The 24,033-nt window shown below is 42.3% G+C and overlaps 1 protein-coding gene and 1 pseudogene across 1 annotated transcript in view; one reads left to right on the forward strand and one right to left on the reverse strand.

Moving 5' to 3' along the window:
• The window catches only part of INSC (INSC spindle orientation adaptor protein), a 130,071-nt gene that overhangs the window by 3,200 nt on the left and 102,838 nt on the right, over positions 1-24,033 (forward strand). The window lies entirely within an intron of this gene.
• On the reverse strand, positions 16,394-17,156 carry LOC131487531 (CGG triplet repeat-binding protein 1-like; annotated as a pseudogene).

The raw sequence follows: 24,033 nt of genomic DNA on the forward strand, positions 1-24,033 counted from the left end.
GGGTCCGCTTTAGCTTACATATGTCACCTGGGAAAATGGGTCTAAGTAACAGGCTGCCGTAGGGAGTATCTTAAGTCAGAGGCTTTGGCTGTGGGTCCAGGGCAGATGGGTCCCTTGGTGGGTTTCTCATGTGATCTAGGACCAATTCTTCCCGTGGAGCCTGGGGCTTAAGGGTCTAGACTTAGAAGCAGCTCTTAACCCTCTTAACAAATGAAAAGGCCGGGCTTGCAGGCTGAGGCACCGCACAGCACCTGTAATTTGTGCCAGGATCTAGTTGCACTCTGGATTCCCCCTGCTGTAGAAAAGCCCCAGGAACCTTTGTGGCCTGAGGCCAGGGCAGGGGCAGTGAGTGGAGCTGAGTGGATTCCTTCTCTTTGGTTTTAATCAACCCTATTTGAGTGTCTCCCGTCTCAGGCCAGGCTGGAAGAGCTACTAGCTTTGACTTTGCTCCTCTCCCTTCCCCCAGTGGTTATCTCTTTCCTTCACAGAATCTTGTTCTCCCTGATCTCCTTTCCCTGGGGATCCTAGGGGACACACTAAACAGTGCTTGGAGGAGTAGGTGACCCAAAATATCAGGTTGTTGTTATTATTGTTATCATGGTTTCTAGACCTCTTCCACCTGGTCATTCTCCTCTGGACAGGCTTCAGTGGGGTGCCCAGACTTATGTGTTCCTTCAGCTGGGAGGTTAGAAAGATGACATTGACTGTCTTCTTACTTAGTGTTTATGGTTTGGTCCAAGGAGTGCCTGAGCTCTCACCCCACCAAGTCTCCTAACATGCACGGGAGAGATGATTTTCAGCAATTTCCTAAGCAGGGTGCGGGGATCTAGTCTCCCCTACCTGACCCTTAGGGATGGTTAAATAAGGGCAGGCTGTGTTCCACCCCGCCTCCGCGCCCCCCCCCCCACCCCCCCGCAGCCTTCTTGCAGAGTGAAGGGGGTGGTGGGGAGGAAGTCTGCATACCTTCCCAAGCCTTACCTTTATAGGAGCCCCAGCCACCTTAGGACTCAGGAAAAGACTGGAAAACTGGAGGACTCATGGTGACTCAATCCTGGCCTCTTTCCTCCCCTGCAATCCCCCCCCCACCCCCCCCACCCCCCACCTCTTAATCAAGTGCATATATCTGTCAATCAGAGCTTAGAGCAACAGTGGGTTATCACAGAGCATCAGGGTAACCCCGGTAAGTTAACAAACTTCCAGTTCAAGGAGGAGAAATCAGACAACAGCCTAATGGTAACAATGACATGTGTAATCATGGTAATAAAAGCATATTTACTGACTCTCTAGTATATGCTTTGTCTCATTTGCTTTTCACAACAGCTTTTTTAGGCTAATATTCCCACTTTTTTTTTTCCTGATAAGGAAATTGAAGCTTACAGTGCTCAAGAGATTTCTACAGGTCTGTGTGACTCCTGAGCTCATGACATAACCTGTGTGTTTCTCTTCTTACTCTGGCTGCTGGGAAGCTCTTAGTCCATCATATTGCTCCATCTTAGTCACTGTGTTAATTGGAACCCTGGCTTTACTTTTCATTTATGCTTTAACACCTTTATAGTATACATTTAAATGTAAACTCCCACATCCTTTGTGATAATCAGGATAAATAAATGAAAAGCCAGCCTTAAGCATTTTATTTGCCTATGAGGATGGGAAGCATGTTGCATAGATTTTTGAGGGGGACAGCTCCAGTTTCAAATATTTCACTTGGTTTTCAAGCCGTGTCTCGATTTTTGGCTTCTGTATCTTTGGACTCAGTTTCGTGACCATGTCTTGGGGCTTTTCTTTTTAGCGGCTCTGGGAGATAATGTCCATCTCTGTGCTGGCTCAGACAATGGGGATTGTTGAGAATGAATTGGGCCATTGATAAATGCCCCTTGCTCTGACTGCCTCAGCTGCCAGCTCCTCCCTGTCTCAAAAGCCTGAGTGTCTAGATGCCCAAAGGAGTTTGACCCCTGCCCTAAGTCTGGCCCTGGCCCCATGGCCACCCCTTCTTCATGTGACCCTGCCTAGGCCCAGGGCTCTGCTGGAAGGTCTGTGTCTCTTGGACTTGAGCTCTGCCTCCCCCGGCATGGACCACATGGTCTCTGATCAGGATGGCTCTTCTGGAACCAGAGCTCAGGATGAGGGGTCTGGGCTCTGGAATGGGGAGGGACATACAAGGGGACTTTTCTGTCTCCTTTTCTGGACCTGTGAGGCCATAGAAAAATGCTCACTTTTTTCTCCTTCCCAATGGGGGGGGTGGTTCTTAAGTCTTCCCAGTGGTTAGGGAGTCCTTTGTCACCTCTTATCTGTAAGAGATGTGGATCACCAGGGGGCCTCTGCATGCCGCACTGAAGGTTGGTAAGACTTCTAACTGATTGACTCCAAGACTGATTTTTGTTTGTTTGTTTGTTTGTTTTTTTAATTTATTTTTGGGACAGAGAGAGACAGAGCATGAACGGGGGAGGGGCAGAGAGAGAGGGAGACACAGAATCGGAAACAGGCTCCAGGCTCCGAGCCATCAGCCCAGAGCCTGACGCGGGGCTCGAACTCACGGACCGCGAGATCGTGACCTGGCTGAAGTCGGACGCTTAACCGACTGCGCCACCCAGGCGCCCCAAGACTGATTATTTTATTCTACCCAAGGCTCCTAATGTTTGGCAAGTGCAGCAGTGGGAGGCAGTGTTTAGCACTAGCGAATGATTGGAAGGATTCTAATGGTGGCCTTTCGGGCGTTGTTTTGGGATTCTGCTTCTCAGTAAGCATTAATTTGCACCTCCCCCCACCCTCCCCACCTGGTGGCTGTTAACCACATTTAAGATTACTCCTCCCATAAGCATTTGGTTACAAAGTGGGAAGGAGGAGTCATTGGCCCAAGGCCCCCAGGAAATATCTGGTCCTGGGTGATGTGCTGGTGGCTGGCGCAGGTATGGGGCTTGCTCCTTCCCGGGGAAAATGTCCTCTCAGAAAGGTAAGGCTAAGATTTGATTGTGTCTCTGCTGAGGATTCGGGGTGTTCCCTGGACTTTAAGCTCAACTAAGTGAGAACAGTTTTAAAATCTAGCAAGAGTGCGTCAGGCCTAGCAGTTGCTGGAGTCACTCACGGTTACTCCCATTTATTTAGTACCTGCTACAGGCCAGCCCAGTGTTAGGTTCTTTGCATCCTTTGTTTCATGGAAGCTCTGGAACAACCCTATGAGACACTGAAGCACAGTGAGGTTAAGAGCTGGCCATGACTCCATTCCAGGTCTGTCTGACGTCAGAGTCGGTAGTCAATGTCCGCCGATGACCCCTCCTGTTCAAAAGCTTTAAAACAGGAAAACCCACCCCTTTGGGCCACCTGGGGAAGGGCTAAGGATCTGACTTCTCTGGCTCCAGGACTTGAACATCATCAGCATCATTGGCCTTTGCAGCCTCAGATGGAGACTGCCGCTTTGTGGGAAGCAGGGGTGGCCTGGAGCCTCCACCCAGACTCTGTGATCCAGCCAGCTCAGTCTCCCTCCCCCAGCTCCAGGGTCCCCTCAGCGCCAAGCTCTGGGGGAGCCCAGGATCCTCTGAGGACGTCTCTGGCCAGACCAGACCCTGTTCGGCATGATGCAGTGTCTGTAGGCATCAGCAATTTGGCCGAGTAACTGCGTAGTGTTCACTTTCTGCTGGGGAAATGGAGGTTTTGTCTTACAACCCAAATATCCTGGGTTTGGAAACCATGTGAAGTGCAGCCTGTGGTCTGGGTGTGTGGGCTGCATTGTGGGCCCGTGTGTGGTGCTGGTTTAAAGGACAGAATGATGGACTCAGGCTGCCTGCCTGCCTTTGATAGAGGGTCAGAGGAAGGCTGCACATATCGGCAATGTGCAGAGGAAAGAGCATGGGCTTTGCAGTCAGATCTGACTTGGAGCCTCAGTTTCCTAGTCTGTAAAGTGGGGTTCCTCCTTACGCTATGGTGTTGCCAGAACTTGAAAGTTTATTGAAGTGGAGTATCTGACATAGAATAGGGGAAGCCTGAATGGCATATCCTTCCTTCTTATCCCACTCACCTTCTGGGAAAGAACCCTGGACTGATTGGCTCGACTGACTCCAGCTCGATCTCAGCTTCTGGGTACACTGTGTTATCTTACTTTCTCTGGGACTTACTTGCCATGTGTGTACAACAAGGGCAGAACTAATTTCCCTCACTCTCTGTAGTTTTTGAGGATAATGAAGGCAGGGGGACCTCTCGGAAGATGCAGAAAGGTCACTTACTATTATTCGTTCATTCATGCCTCAAATATTAATTGAGACCCTGTGGTGTGCCAGAATCTTTTCAAGGCACTGGGAATCTGGGAGTGGGGCCTAGCCTAGTCTCCCAGCTGCGGTCAGACCATGTGGCTTGTAAACAATGAGGCCTATAAACAAAGAATGGCAGGCCTGTCCCCGGGGACAGGATTACAGCAATACTGAAGGTATACAGAAAAGGAAGTGTTATCTCATATTGGGGCAATCAGAGAGGCCTTCCTAGAGGTGAAAACTCTTGATCTGGATCTCCAAAGATAACAGGAAGTTTCTAGGAGGATAAGAGCATTCTAGGCTGAGAGACCAGCGCACGCTAGGCACAGAAGCATTGTCTAGAGTGGTAAGCTTGGGGGACTGGAGTGTGTGGCATGGGTCATCGATAGTGATGAGAAAGGAGGTGAGAGACATTTCAAAGTGCTACTGAATGATGTCAGGCCTTGAAAGCTGTGTTGAGGTGTTTGGATTTTATCATGCCAGTTATGGACAGCCACTAGGCGCTTTAGGCAGTAGGCAGGGGAGGATCATAGATGTGGGCTCACTCATTCATTCAACAAACATAAAAAAAAAATCTGCATGTCACTTTTAAGTTTGATATCCTATCAAATTAAGGGAAGATTGCAAGACTGGTGAAAAAAAAATCCCTCTCTATCCAAATCCCTTAGCCACTTACAGGATGTTTCATTTACCTTTTTGTTTTTGTTCCGTCTCTCTCCAATAATCTAAAAATTATTTTTATTATTTGTGTATATTTTAGTTGTCTATAATGTATCTTATTGTTGTTTATTATATTCATTGTTTTATGGTGTATATGTATATATGAATATATATAAAATATTCCTATTTCTGATCAATTTAAGAGGAAGTTAGAGGCATGATACCTGTTCACCTCAAAATACTTCCGTGTGTATTTCCTTAAAAAAAGAAGTCTCCTACCACAGTAGGCTTTATCTTTCTTGCTCCTCTCAGGATGCACTCCACAAACTGCATTTTGTCGTCACGTATCCATGGTCTCCTTAAATCCACAGCAATTCCTCTGCTCTGTCTTTCCTGACCTTTATGTTTTTGAATAGTACAGGTCAGCTATTATGCTGACTATCCCTCCATTTGGACTTATCTGATGGCAGTGCATGGTTAGAATATGCATTTTGAGCAGGAACACTAGTAAAGTGCGGCTATCATATTCGCAAGCCCAGGATGTGGGGATGGTCCCCGTGCTGGTGATGGAAGCCTTCATCACTTGCTTACGGTGATGTTTGCCAGTTTCTCCAGCGTGAAATTACTGTTTTCCCCTTTGTAATTAATAAGTAATTTGTGGAGAGATACTTTCAGAGATTATGCAAATATCCTGTTCCTCATCAAACTTTTACCCACTAATTTTGTCATCACTGACACTTTTTTTTTTTTTTTTTTTATAACGTTTTTTATTTATTTTTGGGACAGAGAGAGACAGAGCATGAACGGGGGAGGGGCAGAGAGAGAGGGAGACACAGAATCCGAAACAGGCTCCAGGCTCCGAGCCATCAGCCCAGAGCCTGACGCGGGGCTCGAACTCACGGACCGCGAGATCGTGACCTGGCTGAAGTCGGACGCTTAACCGACTGCGCCACCCAGGCGCCCCTGTCATCACTGACACTTTTGAATGCATAGTTTCTTCTCTGTTTATTAGTTGGCACTCTACCGTTGGCAAGATCTTTCCTTTCTCCTTTTCTCTCTCTTCCTCTCCCTCCCTTCTTTCATCACTATGAACTCAACGGATTTTTTAATTTATTCAGTGGGTTCTAACCAATTCATGTATTTTATTTTGATATTCAAATCGCCCCAGATTTGGTCAGTGGGAGGCTCTGCAAACCGACTCCCGTTTCTTTGTGCCTCGTCTCCATGATTCTCTGTGCACTTGCTTACTCACTGCTGTCGCAAGAAGTTCTAGGCTTATTTTATTTTTTCTTGCTCTGGACCTGGAATCAGCCATTTCTCCAAGAAGCCCTGGATCCTCTTGGTGGAGAATGGTATTTAGAAACCAAGTTCTGGGGTACCTTGCTTTTGGTGTATCATTGGTTCTCTGCCCTCTGAGCAAACGGAGCTAGGACATGTACATATATGTGCATATTTATTTTTATAATAAAAAGCACAGCAGATTATTTATTATATGTTTTCAGAAAGAAAAAAAAAACAAGTGGATAAAATAGAGAGTAATAGGGCGAGGGTACTTTAGATTGGGTGATCAGAGAGGGCCTCTTTGAGGAGGTGATATTTAATGAGAGCCTGGATATTGTTTAAATTATCCAGGAAATAATTACAAGGACTTTAATTATGACAGGATGGAAAGGAGGTAGAATCAGGTGACTGGTCAAATGTAGAAAGTGAGGGAGACGGGGCTCCTGGGAGGCTCAGGTCATGATCTCGCAGTCCGTGAGTTCGAGTCCCATGTCAGGCTCTGTGCTGACAGCTCAGAGCCTGGAGCCCGCAGCCTGCTTCGGACTCTGTGTCTCCCTCTCTCTCTGCCCCTCCCCTGTTTGTGCTCTGTTTCTCCGTCTCTGTCTCTCTCTGTGTGTGTCTCAAAAATAAATAAACATCAAAAAAAATTTTTTTAGAAAAGGAGGGAAACAAAAAAGTCACTCCCAAACTCCCATGTCCGAAAGGGACCCCCAAACTCCACATGTCCAACGCGGAATTTCTGGGTTCTTCCCCTGCACTGTCCTATTCCTGTGTGGTCCTTCAGGTCTGTCAGATCTCCTTGAACAGCTGCTTCATCTACGCAGCCACACACGTCAGAGAGTGCCAGCGGTCACCCGCAGCACCTCTGTCCCAGAGCCCGTGTCCAATCTGTCACCAAGTCTGGTTGCTGTTCTCTTATAAATATCTCTCAAATTCATCACTTTCGTTCATCTCCGCTAGGATCATCTGGTTCAAGGCACCATTTTCATCTTTCTGGAGGACCACAGGGCCCTGCTAACTGGTCTGGCTGTATCTGTGCTCTATCCAATTTGTTCTCCACACAGCAGCCCCAGTGCCTGTCAAAACACAACTCGTTCTTGTCATTTCCCTCCCTAAAAATACTTCAGTTGCTCCCTATTGATCTGCAGTAAATCCTGCCAGGTCTTGTTTGTCCAACCCTACTACCATCTCCTACATCCTTCCACCCAGCAACCCCCCACCCCCTTCTGTCACGCTGGCCTTGTCTGGGTACCTTGGGCTTGTCAGGCTCCCTCCTGTCATTGGTCTTTGCACTTGCTCGTTCCCCTGCTTAGAACTCTCTTCCTTCACCTCTTCACATACTGAATCCCTACTTACCTCTCAGTTCTCGGCTCAGTTATCACTTCCGTGACCTCCATGACTAGGTCAAATCCCATTTTATAAGGCTTTAAAACACCACTTACCTCCTTCAAAGGTTTATCATAGTTGCAACTTTACATTTATTTACAATTATTACATGATAATGCCTCTTTTTCTGATTTGATGATGAGCTCTGTGAGGGCTGGTGCCATGTCTGGTTTTGCTCATTGCTTTATCCTAGCAGTTAGCATGTTACTGACACATGCCACAAATATTTGTTGGATGGATGAATGAATGAATGAATGAATGAAGTTTTATCAGCTGAACAACCAGACAGATGATGGTGGCATTCAGTAGAATAAAAATTCTAAGGAAGAAGTAGATGTAGGGAAGAATATAATAATTCATTTTAGGACATATGGCCATTTGAGATGCGTGCCTATCAGCCTTCCCTCCCCCACCCCGCCCGCCAAGATCTTACCGTTTTCTGGGCAAACAAAGTAGACCTAGTCAGCAACATTTGGGGGACTGGTGATAGATGACATCTAATTCCTCGATTATTCTAAGGAGCTCCCTGCAGAAGGGATCTAGGTCAGAAGGCATCCCTGAGCTGTGGTTTCTCCATCTCTGGTTTGTAGAGGATACAGGAGATCTGAGGGGCCTCGAGGTGGTTCTGACTTGGCTCTATGGCTATAAAACTTATACGAAGGATCTTTACAAACTTATGAAGGATCCTTGGAGGTTGAGAGTTATTTGCATAATACATTACATGGGTCAGGAGCTAACACTCTCCTCCCCACCCCTAAGACTGCCCTAGGCTTAGGTCTACAAGAGAATTCAGACAGGTGTCTTACTAAGCCCTGCAAGCCATCCTTGCAACAAGACCATTAACACTAGGACAGACAGCCTATTCAGTCACTGTGGCTCACTCACGCTTGCATTTCTCACTCATTCAATGATCTATTTTGCCTTCATTCAGTCTTATGCCCCCCAACCCCCCTCTAACACCTACTTGTCCAGACACAAACAAGAATTTATATTGGATTTATGGCAGGACTCAAGGCTGGTGAATCACCTGCATCCCCCTCTTCATCCATCTCTCACATGGTCCTCACAGCCCAGAAGCTCAGGTGAAGAGAGACCATCAGGGTGGGGAGATGTCACTGCGCTGTTTGAGGGCCTATGTGATTATAGGGTGTCATCACGAAGAAAGGGAGACCAGAAGCTGCCACAGTGATTGCTTCTCTTATCTCACTTTCTGCTCTTCCAGTGTCCTGTCCCCTCTTTCTGTGTGATGAGAGTTTAGGAATTAGGCTCCTCGATCAGATAGATCGAAGGTGGTAGCTGGGCTCTGCAAAGGTGCTTGGGACTTAGGTCCAAAGAGAAAGAGAAACACAACTTATTGTGAGCTATACCAAGGAAAAGAGGATGCTTTCGTTTTCTTCTTCATTTTCTCCTAGAATTGCACTTTTAACTGGGTAGAATTTGCAGAGAGGCTGGGGGGGAGTAGGGAGAACAGGATTTTAAAATGTGGCATTAGGAACCAGGCAGTAGACTCATCCTGCCCTCCCCCCCCGCCCCCCGCCCCCAAGAAGATGCTCCTTCAGTTCTCTTAGGTTCATCATTTACAAAAAAAAAAAAAAAAACAAACCAAGAATATGTGCTGTCCATCTGTTGTGACATGGGACAGGGCTGGAACTGAGCAGACAGGATAATGGCAACCGCATCAGATAAGAGAATCTTAGAAAAATGACCAGAGGTGCCAAAGATCTCAGTTACAAACTTATTCACTCAACCCCTCACTCATCCAGTCAACAATTACCCACCTAGTACCCATTGTGTGCCATGCATTGTTCTAGGCACTGGGAGTACAGCAGTGAGCAAAACACATGCCCTTGTAGAATCTGCTTTCTGATGTGTGAAGACTGGACAGTGAATAGGTTGGCATACAGTATGCAAATGATGCTGAGCACTATGGAGAAATACAAGAAGGGCAAGGAAGTCCCAAAGGTGGGGGAGGGTTTACACATCTATATAGGGTCAAGACATTCTGATAAGTAGATATTTAACCGGAGGTCAGGAGGAAGTGAGAGGGCAAGCTATATGAATATTTGGGGCAAGAGCAGTCAAATGGAGGAGTAAAGGCAAAAGCCCTGACATATGCTTGAGGAAGAGCATGAAGGTCAAGATGCCTGGAGTGAAATGAAAGTCAGAGGAGTTGAGGTCAGTGCAATAATTTGAGCCAGACCACAAGGCCCTTGTGGGTTATTTGAAGAACTTTGGCTTTGAATCTGGGTGATATGGGTAGACATTTGAAGGTTTTGAGCAGAGAAGTGACATGCTCTGGCTGCTGTGATCACAGATTGTTGGAAGTAGGCAGGAAGGTATGTTAGGGGCCTTTGTGGTAATGCAGGTGAGAGATGGTGGTGGCCGGGACCAAGGTCCACTTATTTATTTCTCCATCCGTTTTACTTTTTATCGTACCAATGTAACATGGCCTATGTCTGAGGCTTTTCACCACTGTTCATCCATTCCTTTGTCCCTCTGTGATCTGTCCAGCTATCTTCACTACACGTGAAGTCTTTAGAAGTTTTTACTTGTCTTTAAAGTCTTTAACTGCCAGACATAGAGCATTATGCTAGATGCTGGTTGATGTGGGCATATTCTTCTGGGACTTGGGCCCTAACCCGGGAGGCTAGATGCATCCATGGGAGTTCACCTGTCAGTTAGGAAACCAAGTTGGCCCTGGCAAGCCCAGAATGAATAGTGTCAACACTTCAGTATTCTGGGTGCCCTGTGATCTGGGGGGGGGGGGGGGTCCTAGTTTACTTCCAGGTGGAGGCCAAATTTATGCTGAATCTTGATGTGTAGGGGCATCAAATCTTTTTTTTTTAAGTTTTTTATTACTGTTTATTATTTATCTTTAAGAGAGAGAAAGACCAAGTGTGAGCAGGGGAGGGGCAGAGAGAGAAAGAGACACAGAATTTGAAGCAGTTTCCAGGTTTGAGCCATCAGCACAGAGTCTGATGCCAGGCTCAAACTCACGAACCGCGAGATCATGACCTGAGCTGAAGTTGGATGCTTAACTGACTGAGCCACCCAGGCGCCCTGATAGCAAATCAGTTCTGAAGAATAGATCTGGAACATGCCTTAAAGCTTGAACATAAAGTTTGTACCGGGCAGTATAGTATGGTAATGCCAAAACAAGTAGGATGGGCTGGAGACAGGGTCTGGGGAATCATGAGTGCCAGGCTAAGGAGTTCAGACTTGAGTTAAGAGATACTGGGGAGACATGACAGGCTTTCAAGAAGGTATTATGGGAGCTATGTGTTAAGAGATTGGAACTAACATCAGAGTGACAAAGGTAGGCTGGGGGCTGGGACCCAGCAAGAAAACAATGGCCTTGTGCAAATCTTCTTAGGCTTATGACCCACAGGGTCCCTGAGGTTGGGGAGACTGTTGGTGTGGCCTCCAGATGTGCAGTGGGCTGGGATGCAATGATGCGGGCGCTCTAATGGACAACACTAACAGCAGGTAATGTGAGCAGATGTTACTGGGACAAACTCCAGATGTCTCCTGCAACTGGAAGCCACCTTTGAGCAAAGAACACAGCAGCCTGAGTTCTGGGCAGAGCAATCTGGAGAACAGTTTGGATCTGGCATCTGGTCATGAATGACTCTTGTAGAAGCTTCTGGGGAGGGGATCATTGAATTATAGGAACATTAGGTTCTGAGTAGAAGCTCATCTAATCCACCCCTCTACTCTTACAGATGGATAATTGGAAGCCCAGAAAGGGCATAACATGTTCAAAACCATGTAGAACACATGCGGCAAGAGAAAGTTCAAGCATCTTATTTGAACTCCTGTTGGAAGAATTACTAGATTGAATTACACATTTATGTATCTCTTTTGGTGGAAGAGGAAATTCTAAGAAAAAGAAAATTGTTTTATTCATTTACTTCTCTATCATTCTCTATCATTTAGCTGGGGCCTGATACAGAGCAGATGCTTTGCCCAACCCCATGACCACACTGTCTCCCCTCTTGACCCAGGCCAAAGAAGGTGTTAGACTGGTCTCAGAGTGGGCCACACGTGGGCTTAGGAAGAGCTGCCTGCAGATGGGGGTAGAGCCTGGCTCTGGATCCCTCATATACTCATCTGGCCTGGACCATGGCCATTTCTACCTCACTCATGCTCAGAGCTCTTGGCAAAGGCTTCCTGGGGGCCATAGGTGTGAGTGAGTAAAGGGAGCAGCTGCCATGAAAATGACTGCTGAAAGGGTGAGGACACAGGTGTGGGATGGGCCGAGGTGGCCTGTGCCTAACTAAGGCCACTGTAGGAGACAACGTCCCTGTCCAGCTGGAGATAGAAAGCATCTCATAGGGGGTCTTGAGCAGCACCCACGTAGACACCTGGAATGCATATTTGGGGCTTAAGTCCAGTCCTTGGTGTGGCCTGAGGGTAGGCCCCCCCAGGGACCTCACTGGATCCACTTAATTGCTCCTCTGTTGTCCCAACAAGCTGAAGACCACTTCTTTATGAGCACGTCCTGTTCTCTTCCCCACAGCATGAAGAAGTCTGTGCCTTAATGGCAGAATTACATATGAGATTGTCCTTTAATGTGCCTTCATCCCCACATTCAGGATCCTGGTGGGGAGGGCTGAACTGGAGACAGTTTTCTGAAGAGTCACAGAGATTTGGGCCACAATTCCTGGCAGCCCGGGCCCTGTGGTCTGTGTCAGTACTGGACTGGTAATTGGTTCTTAAACTCTTGGTCAACACGTTCTGTTTGTCTTGTGCTGTGAAGTTGGCAGAGGGATTTCCACACAGAGAAGAGCAATGAGTTATAAGTGTGAGCAAACTGAACTTGTAGACACAGGAAAACAAGTGCCCCCAAATTCAGCATCCCATAGTGAGTGCCCTGGGGAAGGCAGTGGTTTTCTTCAGGTGTCAGGTCATTACACTGTCTCTCCAAGGTAGCATCATGGACCAGAATGGACCAGCATAGCTTCATGGACCAGTATCATGAGAGGGAGGGAAGAAAGAACTCAGGTTCTAGTCTGGATTCAGCCATAAATTTACTTTGTGATTTGGATAAGTTATTTACCACGCCAGGGCCTTAGTTTCCCTTCGCATAAGCTGCAGGATTGGAAAAGACAATTCCCAAGGTCCTTCTATTATACTCCAGGTTTTCTAAAAAAATTTTTTTAATGTTTATTTATTTTTGAAAGAGAGACAGAGTGAGAGGCAGAGGGGCAGAGAGAGAAGGAGTCACAGAATCCGAAGCAGGCTCCAGGCTCTGAGGTGTCAGCACAGAGCCCGACGTGGGGCTTGAACTCACGGAGTTGTAAGATCATGACCTGAGCTGAAGTTAGACACTTAACCGACTGAGCCACCCAGGCACCCTTATACTCCAGGTTTTCTTGCTTACATTATGTTAACAGAAATTTTAGTTAGGCCTCAACTTTGAGATTTCTATCTTGGCCCAGGGCTCATTTTTCCTTTTGCCTAAAATTTCACTGTTATACATTCATTCCTTTGGGTCTTTTAAGAGATTCTTATTTCCACAGACAGTATTGCCTAGCAAAATACCTCTTACTTTTATTATTTCATGTAAAGACCCAGAGCAGTGTCAACTCCATTATTTTATTTCAGTCTTTACAACAACTGTGCCAGGTTATCAGAGACATATTATTATCTCCAGTTTGCCTATGAGAAAAGAGGTCCAGACAGGTTAGTAACCTGACAAGGTTCACAAATTTAGTTACTGGCAAAGCAGAGAGGTGGCTGTTGGTTTCTTGGCCGCTGGTCTGTTTTTTCTGTGCCACCTTTTGGATTTAGCAAGGGGTCCTAAGGACTGTATGGCACAGGGGCTGTGGTTTTTATCACATGGCAACGGTATCAGGATAAGAGCATCAACCCCCACATACCCATGCCATGTAGGGTTGAAGTGTTCTCAGCCGGGGCAGCCTTAGGCACTGTGCTGAGGGGCTGTGCTGGCCCCCCGCACCTGGACATTCATAGGTTGGCCAGGGCAGAAAGCAGGTCCTCTACAGCTTTCATACCAGATCCTGATCTGCTGTCTGTCCTAGACTGTGTTAGCAGGGTGGTGGGTATCTGGTCAAACTTGGGTGTCTGGCCAAACTTCCTACCCCCCCAGATTTATTGAGATATAATTGACATATCATATTGTGTAAGCTTAAGGTATACAATGTAAAGATTTGATAAATGTATTTATTGTGAAATTATTACCACCGTAAGGTGAGTTAATACATCCATCACCTGATGGATGACAGTTACGTTTTTTGTAACTGTGATGAGAACACTGAAGATCAACTCTTAGCAACTTCCAAATATACAATATAGTATTTTTAAAAAATGTTTATTTATTTATTTTGAGAGAGAGCATGCGAGCAGGGGAGGGGCAGAGAGAGACGGGGAGAGAGGGAACCAAGCAGGCTCCATGCTGTCAGAGCAGAGCCCAATGCGGGGCTTGATCTCACGGTCAAGTGAGAGCCTGATCTGAGCCAAAATCAAGTTGGATGCTTAACTGACTGAGCCACCCAGGTGCCCCAACAATATAGTGTTGTTAACTATAGTCACCCTCCATGTTGTATGCTAGACGCCTAGAACTTATCCATCTGGCATTTGTAACTTTTGACTAATATCTCTTCATTTCCCCCAACCCCTAGCCCCAGGGAACCACCATTCTACTCTGTTTCTATGAATTCAGCATTTTAGATGCTACATATAAGTGAAGTCATACAGTATTTGTCTTTCTCTGCCTGACTTATTTCACTTAGCATAATGCTCTCAAGATTCATCCGTGTTATTACAAAAGGCAGGATTTCCTTTTTTATGGTTGAATAATATCCCATTGCATATGTATGTATGTATATGTACACACGTATATAAAGAAAATGTGTTATTTCCATGTCTCAGCTATTGTGAATAATGGTGTAAGGAATGTGGGGGTACAGATAGTTCTTTGAGATACTGATTTCATTTCCTTCAGATATATACCAAGACGTAAGATTGCTGGATCATATGATATATATTTTTTTTAATGTTTATTTATTCTTTTTTTCAAATACACAATTTTTATTTTTGTTTTGTTTTGTTTTACTTTGAATTAATTTTTTTTTTTTTAACATTTTTTATTTATTTTTGGGACAGAGAGAGACAGAGCATGAACGGGGGAAGGGCAGAGAGAGAGGGAGACACAGAATCGGAAACAGGCTCCAGGCTCCGAGCCATCAGCCCGGAGCCTGACGCGGGGCTCGAACTCACGGACCGCGAGATCGTGACCTGGCTGAAGTCGGACGCTTAACCGACTGCGCCACCCAGGCGCCCCTGAATTAATTTTTTAAATTAATTTTTAAAATTTACATTCAAGTTAGTTGTCATATAATGCAACAATGATTCCAAGAGTAGATTCCTTAATGCCCCTTACCCATTTAGCCCATCCCCCTTCCCACAACCCCTCCAGTAACTCTCAGTTTGTTCTTCATATTTTAGAGTCTCTTATGTTTTGTCCCCCTTCCTGTTTTTATATTATTTTTGCCTCCCTTCCCTTATGTTCATCTGTTTTGTATCTTAAAATCCTCATATGAGTGAAGTCATATGATATTTGTCTTTCTCTGACTAATTTCGCTTAGCATACTACCCTCTAGTTCCATCCACGTAGTTGCAAATGGCAAGATTTTATTCTTTTCGATGGACATTTGGGCTCTTTCCATACTTTGGCTATTATTGATAGTGCTGCTATAAACATTCAGATGCATGTGTCCCTTCGAAACAGCATACTTGTATCCCTTGGATAAATACCTAGGAGTGCAGTTGCTGGGTTGTAGGGTAATGTTTATTTACTCTTGAGAGAGAAAGAAGAGAGAGAGAGAGAGAGAGAGAGAGAGAGAGACAGAGCATGAATGGGGGAGGGGCAGAGAGAGAGGGAGACACAGAATCTGAAGCAGGCTCCAGGCTCCGAGCTGTCAGCACAGAGCCCGATGCGGGGCTTGAACCCATGAACTGTGAGATCATGACCTGAGCCAAAGTCAGACACTTAACTGACTGAACCACCCAGGTGCCCCAATAGTTCTATTTTTAATTTTTTTAGGAGCTTCCATACTATTTTCCATAGTGGTTGTACCAATTTACATTCCTACTGACAGTGCATGAGGGCTCCCTTTTCTCGATGTCCTCACCAACACTTACTTATTCTCTCTTGTCTTTTTGATGCTGGCCATTCTGACAGGTGTGAGGTGATGTCTCATTGTGGTTGTGATTTGCATTTCCCTGGTGATGAGTGATGATGAACACCTTTCACGTATATGTTGGCCCTTTGTGTGTCTTCTTTGAAAAAAAGTGTCTATTCAAGCCTTTTGCACATTTTACAATTGATTTTTAAATTGTAAAAAATTTAAAAAAATTAAATTTTTTTAAAATTAAAATTAAAAAAATAAAAAATAAAAAATAAAATAAATAATAAATAACAAATAATTTTAATAAATAATATAAATATAATAAATATAAATATAAATATAATAATATAAATATAATAAATAATAAATAAATAATAAAATAAAAATAAAAAAATTAAAATTAAAAAAAATTTTTTTTTGCTCTTGAGTTGTATGAGCTCCTTATATATTTTGAATATTAACCCCTTATCATATATATAGTGTGCTAATTTTTTTTAACCATTCTACAGGTTACCTTTCCATTTTGTTGACTGTTTCTTTGCTGTGCAGAAGCTTTTTAGTTTGATGTAGTCCCACTTGTTTATTTTTACTTCTGTTGCTTGTGTTTTCTTTCGATCTTGTTAACTTTAATGCTCCACATTTATCTTGATCACAATGGTGGTAACCTCTTCGTCAACAACCTTGTGAATTGACGAGTTGGCTCTCGTTCTTCTGTCCATCAGGCAGATATTCTCCTCAGCTGGTCTGACTTAGATATGGAGCCTCCATTCTTCTTCTTTTTGTTAATATAATTTTTTTATCAAATTGGCTAACATACAGTGTGTACCGTGTGCTCTTGGTTTTGGGGTTAGATTCCCGTGGTTCATCGCTTACATACAACACCCAGTGCTCATCCCAACAAGTGCCCTCCTCAATGCCCATCACCCATTTTCCTTTCTCCCCCCACTACCCTCTCCCCAATCAACCCTCAGTTTGTTCTCTATATTTAAGAGTCTCTTATGGTTTGCATCTCTCCTGGAGCCTCTACTCTTCACATGACAAGACAGCAAAGCACAGATTGCTGGGTGATCAGCCTTCTCAAGTGGGATGTTGGCTTCTAGGCACATTTTCATAAAGTGCCAGAGAACACTTTCTCTGTGTGCACAGTACTTTTGCACCGAAGGGATGCAGTTAGGAGCCTCTGCTTCTTCCTCACCTTCTGCTCTTCAAATTCTGCCTTCCTCTTGGTATGAGTCTTTGACTTAAGGTGGTCACTAATGGTGGACTTGCGAACATGATTCAGAACCACGATGTAAGAAGTGCAGCAGAGTTTTCCTCTGTCTTTGTGCAGCTCACTTCGAAACTCAAAGTCAGTGGCTGGATCCAGGGGAGTCCCATACAAAGCAGTCTTAGAATGGTTTGGAGCAGGTGATGCTGTCACTACAAACCTTTCCATTGTGACTTCGAATAAGGTTCCAATCAGTTTCCAGTTTTTTTTCATCTTGATACTTAGTAGTGAAGGGTCTCCAGTGCAAAACCAGGGATGCTTGAAATCCTGACATTTTTGTTTGCTCAAACTTGGAGATGCCTTCAAATCAGTTTTTTTTTTTAGAAGTGGTGATGGGGAGTTAGTTTCTGGGGCTGCACCATATTTTCCGTGGGGTGCTGGGAAGTCATGCCTTTATGTAGGATTGGGGATGCCATTAGGGGAAGTGGATGAAACCTGGTGGGAAGAGAAAGCAGAAAGAAGAAGAAAAGGATCAAGGGAGTTAAGGAGAAGGAAGAGGCTTGCTGCGCCTCCCCCCACCCCTCCCCATCGCCCCTGCTATTGACCTCTAGGGGTTTTACAGTTTTGGGTCTGACAACTAAGTCTTTAATCTATTTTGAGTTAATTTTTGTGAGTGGTGTAAGATAAAGGTCCAATGTCATTCTTTTGAATGTGACTAGTTATTGAAGAGATTCTCTTTTCCTTATTGAGTGTTCTTATCTCCCTATCAAATATTAGTTAACTATACATGTGGGTGATTATTTCTAGGCTTTCAGTTTTTTTCCACTGGTCTATGTGTCTGTTTTTATACTTGTCCCATACAGTTTTGATTCGTATAGCTTTATAATATAGTTTGAAATCAGAAAGTGTGATGTCTCCAGCCTTGTTCTTAAGATTGCTTTGGTTATTTAGAGTCTTTTGTGGTGCCATTTGAATTTTAGGATAGTTTTCTCTTTTGTGAAAAAAAAAAAAAACGCCATTAGAATTTTGATAAGAATTAGATTGTGTCTGTAGATGGCTTTGTGTAATATGGACACTTTAACAATATTAATTATTCTCAGCTGTGAATATGGTATGTCTTTCCATTTATTTGTGTCTTCTTCAATTTCTTTAATCAATGTCTTTTTTTTTTTTTTTTTTTTGAGAGAGAGAGAGCGAGTAGAGGAGAGGGGCAGAGGGAGAGAGACAGAGAGTCTTAAGGAGACTCCATGATCAGCATGGAACCTGATGTGCGCCTCGATCCCACAACCCTGGGATCATGACCTGAGCTGAAATCAAGGGTTGGGTACTCCACTGACTGAGACACCCAGGCGCCCTTTCATCAATGTCTTATAGTTGTCAGTGTATGTATTTTTCACCTCCCTGGTTAAATTTATTCCTAAGTATTTCATTCTTTTTGATGCTATTATAAATGAGATTTTTTTCTTTATTTCTTTTTTAGATAGTCTGTTATTAGTGTATAGACATGTAACTTTTTTGTATGTCGATTTTGAATCCTGAAACTATACTGAATTCATTTATTAGTTTTAACAGTTTTTTTTTTTTTTTGGTGGATTCTTTAGGGTTTTTAAAGAATATATAACATCATGTCATCTGCAAACAAAGCCAGTTTTACTTCTTCCTTTCTGATTTGGATTCCTTTTATTTCCTTTTCTTAAATAATTGCTTTGGCTAGGACTTTCAGTACTATGTTGAATGGGAGTGTTGAAAGTGGTCACCATTGTACTGTTTTTGACCTTAGAGGAAGAGATTTTAATCTTTCATCATTGACTATGATGTTAACTATGAGTTTGTTATATCTGTTTTTTATTATGTTGGGGTATGGTTTTTTGGTACTCAATTCGTTGAACACTTTTTTTTTTTTTCACAAAAAGACACTGAATTTTGTCAAATGCCTTTTCTGTATCTGTTGAGGGGATCATATAATTTTTTATCCTTCATTTTATTAATGTGGTGTAAAATGTTTATTGATTTCTGTATGTTGAACCTTCCTTGCATCCCAGGGGTAAATCCCACTTGATCATTCTAACTGAATTCAACAACACATTAAAACATTCATATACCAGGTCATCTTAATTAACCTTTCCTTTCTCATTTTCAGAAGCTTTTTCATTGGCTTTTCCTGGAGATGGCTCTTCTTTTTGGTCTGCAGAAGGGGAATTTTAGAGCAACGCTTTTGCCTGGTTCTCTCTGGCTCAAACCAACTAGATTTTTGCTCTGGGACAAGCAGGAGCTTCAGGGAAAGGAGTGTGTGGGCAAGAAGGAGCTCACCCCTCATAGACCAGGCGGGAGCAATCACCCCTCAGCCCCCAGCACACATACCCTCATTCACTTTCTGCTTGTGATTTGGGATGTGCTGTGTGCTCTGACTCTGACTCCCTCTGTTTCCCCCTCCACTGTCATTAATCACATTTCTACAGTTGCTTTGGTCTATTTTGGGGCTTGCTAGTTGATTCTCTAAGTTTATCTGGGGTCAGTATCACATGGTGTATACTACTTGAAAATAAGTCTTTTTATCTGGCAGGAAAAGTCCCTTAATTTATTTTTCTTTTTCAGGAATAATCTTAGTTATACAGTTCAGATTTAACTCATGAAGTTCTAGGGAAAAAAATCCTGTGAGGATTTGGTTGGGATTACACTGTATCTATATATCAGCTTATGGTAAATTTACATTTTCGTATCTATGTCTATCTATATGCAATAAATTTTCATTTATTTGGGGCTTATTTAATATCTTTTCATAATTTTTGTTTTTTTCATTAAGGAACTTGTACATTTTAAGATTCATTTTTATATACCTTAAATATTTTTGTTGCTCTTGTTAATGCTTTTTCTTCTAAATTTCACTTTATGTTTGTGCCAGTGTCTAGGACTCTACTTGACTTTTGTGTGTTCGTTTCTGTCCAACTTTCTAAGCCATTTTATGAATTAAAATAGTTCATTAGTAGGTACTTTGGAGTTTTCTATATTGACAACGAGAGTGACTTACCAGCTCATGCTGCATTTTAGGAACAATTAGGGAAAGCCATGTCTCCCCAGACGTGACTGGTGGATCCAGTCGTGTGTAAGGTGTGTGACAGGAGGGCACAGCAGAGGCCTGATACAGCCCCCACTCACTCCCTTGGCTGTGTGCACTGGCTGATGTGGCAGCCCATCATATCAGCTGCAAATGATGACAGTTTGGGTTCTTTCCATTCTTACAAATTCTCTTTCTTTCTACACTAGCTAAGATCTGTAGTACAATAATGAATAGAAGTTAGTGGGAGCTGGGCATTTTTATTTTGTTTTTGGTTTCATAGGGAATGCTTTCAACACGTCGTGATTAAGTATGGTATATATTTTTTTCTGGGCAAATGCCCTTTAATCTATTTAGGGAGGGTCTATTTCTTTACTAAAAGATTTTATTATAAATGGCTGTAGAATTTTACAAAGTTGGTTTTATTCATCTACTGAGATGACTATAAGGTTTTCCTTTTTTACCCTATTAATGTAGTGAGTTTCCTTCATCTGTTTTCTAATGTTAAAACAGCCATGAATTTTTGGGCTAAACCCAACTTGGCCGTAGTATATTATCCTTTTCATATACAGCTGGACTTCTTGCTAATATTTTGTTTAGTATATTTTCATCTATGTTCTTACATGAAATTGGCCCATGAATTTCCTTTCTTGTGATTTGCTGAGTTTCAGTATCAAAATTATGTCAGCTTCCTAAAATGAATTGAAGTGTGCTTTCTTTTTTCTTGTTCTCTGGAAGAGTTTGAGTGAGTTTGTCTTTTTTTTTTTTTTTTTTTTTGAAATGATAGAAACTCATCTGTGAACTTCTCTGTGCCTGGTGTTTTCATTATGGAAAGCTTTTAAAGTACTGATTAATTTATTTGGTAGTTATAGATCTATTTCTTCCTGAGTCAATTTTGGCTAATTGTATTTTTCTATAAATTTGTCTAGAACAAGTAACTTATTTATTTAACTTGTTTATGATTTCAGTGATATTGCAGAATATTCTTGTCCATATAATATTATCCATAACATTCTTTTATCTCTGCTGCATCTCTAGTAATAAACTCCCTTTTATTGCTAATATTGATTATTTGTGTTTCTTTTATTTTTTTTTTCTGATCTCTCTCCCCCCGCTCCCCACTGATCTTTCCAAAGGTTTGTCTATTTTATTTCTATTTTCAAAAACTAACTTTAACTCTGTTGATCCTTTTATTTGTGTGTACATTTTGTTTTGTGTCTTTGTTGTGTTTTGCTTAATGTTTGTTCCTATATTAACTATTTTTCTTCTGCTAATTTCTTTGGAATGATTCTCCTCTTGTCTAAAATTTCTTATACTGTTAGAAGTTAAAAATCTAATTTTTATATTTTCTTGTTTTCTAATTTAATGCTTCAATTTTTGCTTTTAATTTTACTTACCTGTATACTACATTATTTTTATATATGCATTTTCATAATCATTTGGGTTTGTTTTCTAATTTCTGTTATAGTTTCTTCTTTGACCTCTAATTTGTATGTTTAAAATATCTAAATATATGGGGGTATATGTATTGGGGTAGAGATAGATATCCTATCTATAGGATACCACTCATTTGAAATTTGTGGAGGCTTGCTTATGATCTAGCAGTCACTAGTCATTTAAAAGAAAAAGAAAAAGAACGATTCATAAATCCTTGAAAAGAATGTGTATTCCTGATAACTTGAATGCAGTGTTGTTTATAAACACTAAATCTAATCTGTGTCATTCAAATATCCTATACTGTTACTAATAATTTTTCTGCTTCAGCTAGTGTGTGTGTGTGTGTGTGTGTGTGTGTGTGTGTAATGCACACTTTATAATCTTTGCTTACAATTGGCTAATTTAATTCATCCCTCCTTACTGTGTTTACTATTATTTATTAATGCTTGCCCCCCAGACTTCTTTTTTTCTTCTTTTTTATTGCTTTTTTTATTACTCATTTATTTTTTTCCTCTCTTAACTTATTTGAATGGTAATATTTATTTTTATCTTTACATATATTCTTTTAGTTATACATAGATATTATAGAATTTATTATAACCTAATAAGGTAACTCTAGATATTACAGCGTTAATCATAACCTAATAAGGCTGAAGTTAATTTACACCTCTATTTTCCTCCTCCTCAAATAAAAGAAACTCAGAACACTTTGACTTAGTCATCCCCTTTTGAATTCGCATGCAATATTTTAGGTTTATCTTGTTTTCTCTTACCCCATAAACGAGGTATAATTGTTTCTTATAGTCAAGATTTGTTTGGATTTCCTGAAACAGTTACAAGTAAGTTTGCTCACCATTCTTTCTTGTATCTCAAATTTCCCGTCAGGCATTACATTTTCCCTGCCTGAAATCAATCCTTTAGAATTTCCTTTGTGGGGTGCCTGGGTTTCTCAGTTGGTTAAGCATCCAACTCTTGATTTCGGCTCAGGTCATGATCTCATGGTTCATGAGTTTGAGCCTCACATCAGGCTCTGCACTGACAGCGCAGAGCCTGCTTGGGATTGATTGTCTCTCTCCATCTCTCTCTGCTCCTCCCCTGCTCATTCCCTCTCTCTTTCTCTCAAAATGTATACATAAATGTTAAAAAAAGAGAATTTCCTTTGTGGGATTTTTACCTGCTTGAAAATGTCTTTAGTTCACCCTTAGTCTTGAAAGAGGGTTTCTCGGTGTATAGAATTTTAGGACTATTATTCTCTGTAATCAGATATTTTCTCATTGTCAGCTGACTTTCATCATTGCTCTTAAGTGGTCACCTATTGATCTAATTCCTCTCTCTCTCTCTTTTTTTCTTTCCCCTTTGGAAACTTTCAAAATCTTCTCTGTCTTTGGTGTTCTTTAGTCTTATGAGTTTTCTTTAAAAAAAATTTTTTTTTAATGTTTATTTATTTTAGAGAGAGACAGAGAGACAGAGCATGAGCGGGAGAGGGGCAGAGAGGGGGATACAGAATCCCAAGCAGGCTCCAGGGTCCGAGCCGTCAGCACAGAACCTGACACGGGGCTCAAACCCATGAACTGTGATATTATGACCTGAGCCGAAGTCAGACGCTCAACTGACTGAGCCACCTGGGCACCCCAGTCTTAGGAGTTTTCTATGGTTTGTGTATGTTTTGTATTTTTTCTGCTTAAAATTCATTGGCATTCCTGGGTTTGAAAGTTGTTTTGTCTTTCAAACTTTCTGAGAAAAATTTCAGCCACTATTTCTTTGAATATTACTTTTCCCCCTGTTCTTTTTCTTCTCTCCCTTTGGAAATCTGATTAAATCCTTGGTAGACTTTTCACTCCTTGGCTTTACTTCTGTCATGTTTTGTCTCCCTTTGTCTTTCTGGGATGCATTTCAGATCAATTCTTTTGTTCTGTCTTTTACACTAATTCATCCTTGAGCTGTGATTAAGATCTCTAATGAGTTTTTTCATTTTAATTGTTATATTTTTAATTTATAGAAGTTCCATCTCAAATCTGGTTCTTTCTCAAATCTGCTTGGTTATATTTTATAGCCTTTGTTCCTTGAAAAATATTTCCATGACTCTTTTATTTCTTGAAGCTAAATTCTCTAATTGAGTCCCTTCACACCCCCCCCCCCCCCCCCCCCCGGCAATGGATAGTGTGAACTCAGGTCACAAACCTATATGAAGGTCGTTAATTCTTGGGAGAGATTTTACTTTCCTTTACTCAGTGGTGAAATTGGGATACAACTTTTCTTGCATCTTCTGTATAGAAGATTATTTCTCATTTACCCTTAACATTGAGCTTCTGGTCTTTTGGACCCTATTTGATCCTTTCCCTAGTCCCTAGGCTTTGTGCCTAGTTTTCCCTACCCAATACACATGTGAAACAGAACTTAAGGAATACAGTAGCAGATGTTCTTAGGGCAAAAACTCCCTTCAGTTCTTGCTTCTTTTCCCTGGTTCCTGCTTTTGCTTTCCTCCTGGCCTCTCCAGATTTCTTATCTTTTTGCCAGCTCAGTGATGCATTTAAAAAACATCAAGCATCTTTGTCAATCCTTTCAAATTCTTCTCATGGAAAAGTATTTTAGAATATGTGGTCCATCATATTG

The sequence above is a fragment of the Neofelis nebulosa genome, chromosome 10, assembly GCF_028018385.1.
Source record: "Neofelis nebulosa isolate mNeoNeb1 chromosome 10, mNeoNeb1.pri, whole genome shotgun sequence".
Taxonomy (NCBI): Eukaryota; Metazoa; Chordata; class Mammalia; order Carnivora; family Felidae; genus Neofelis; species Neofelis nebulosa.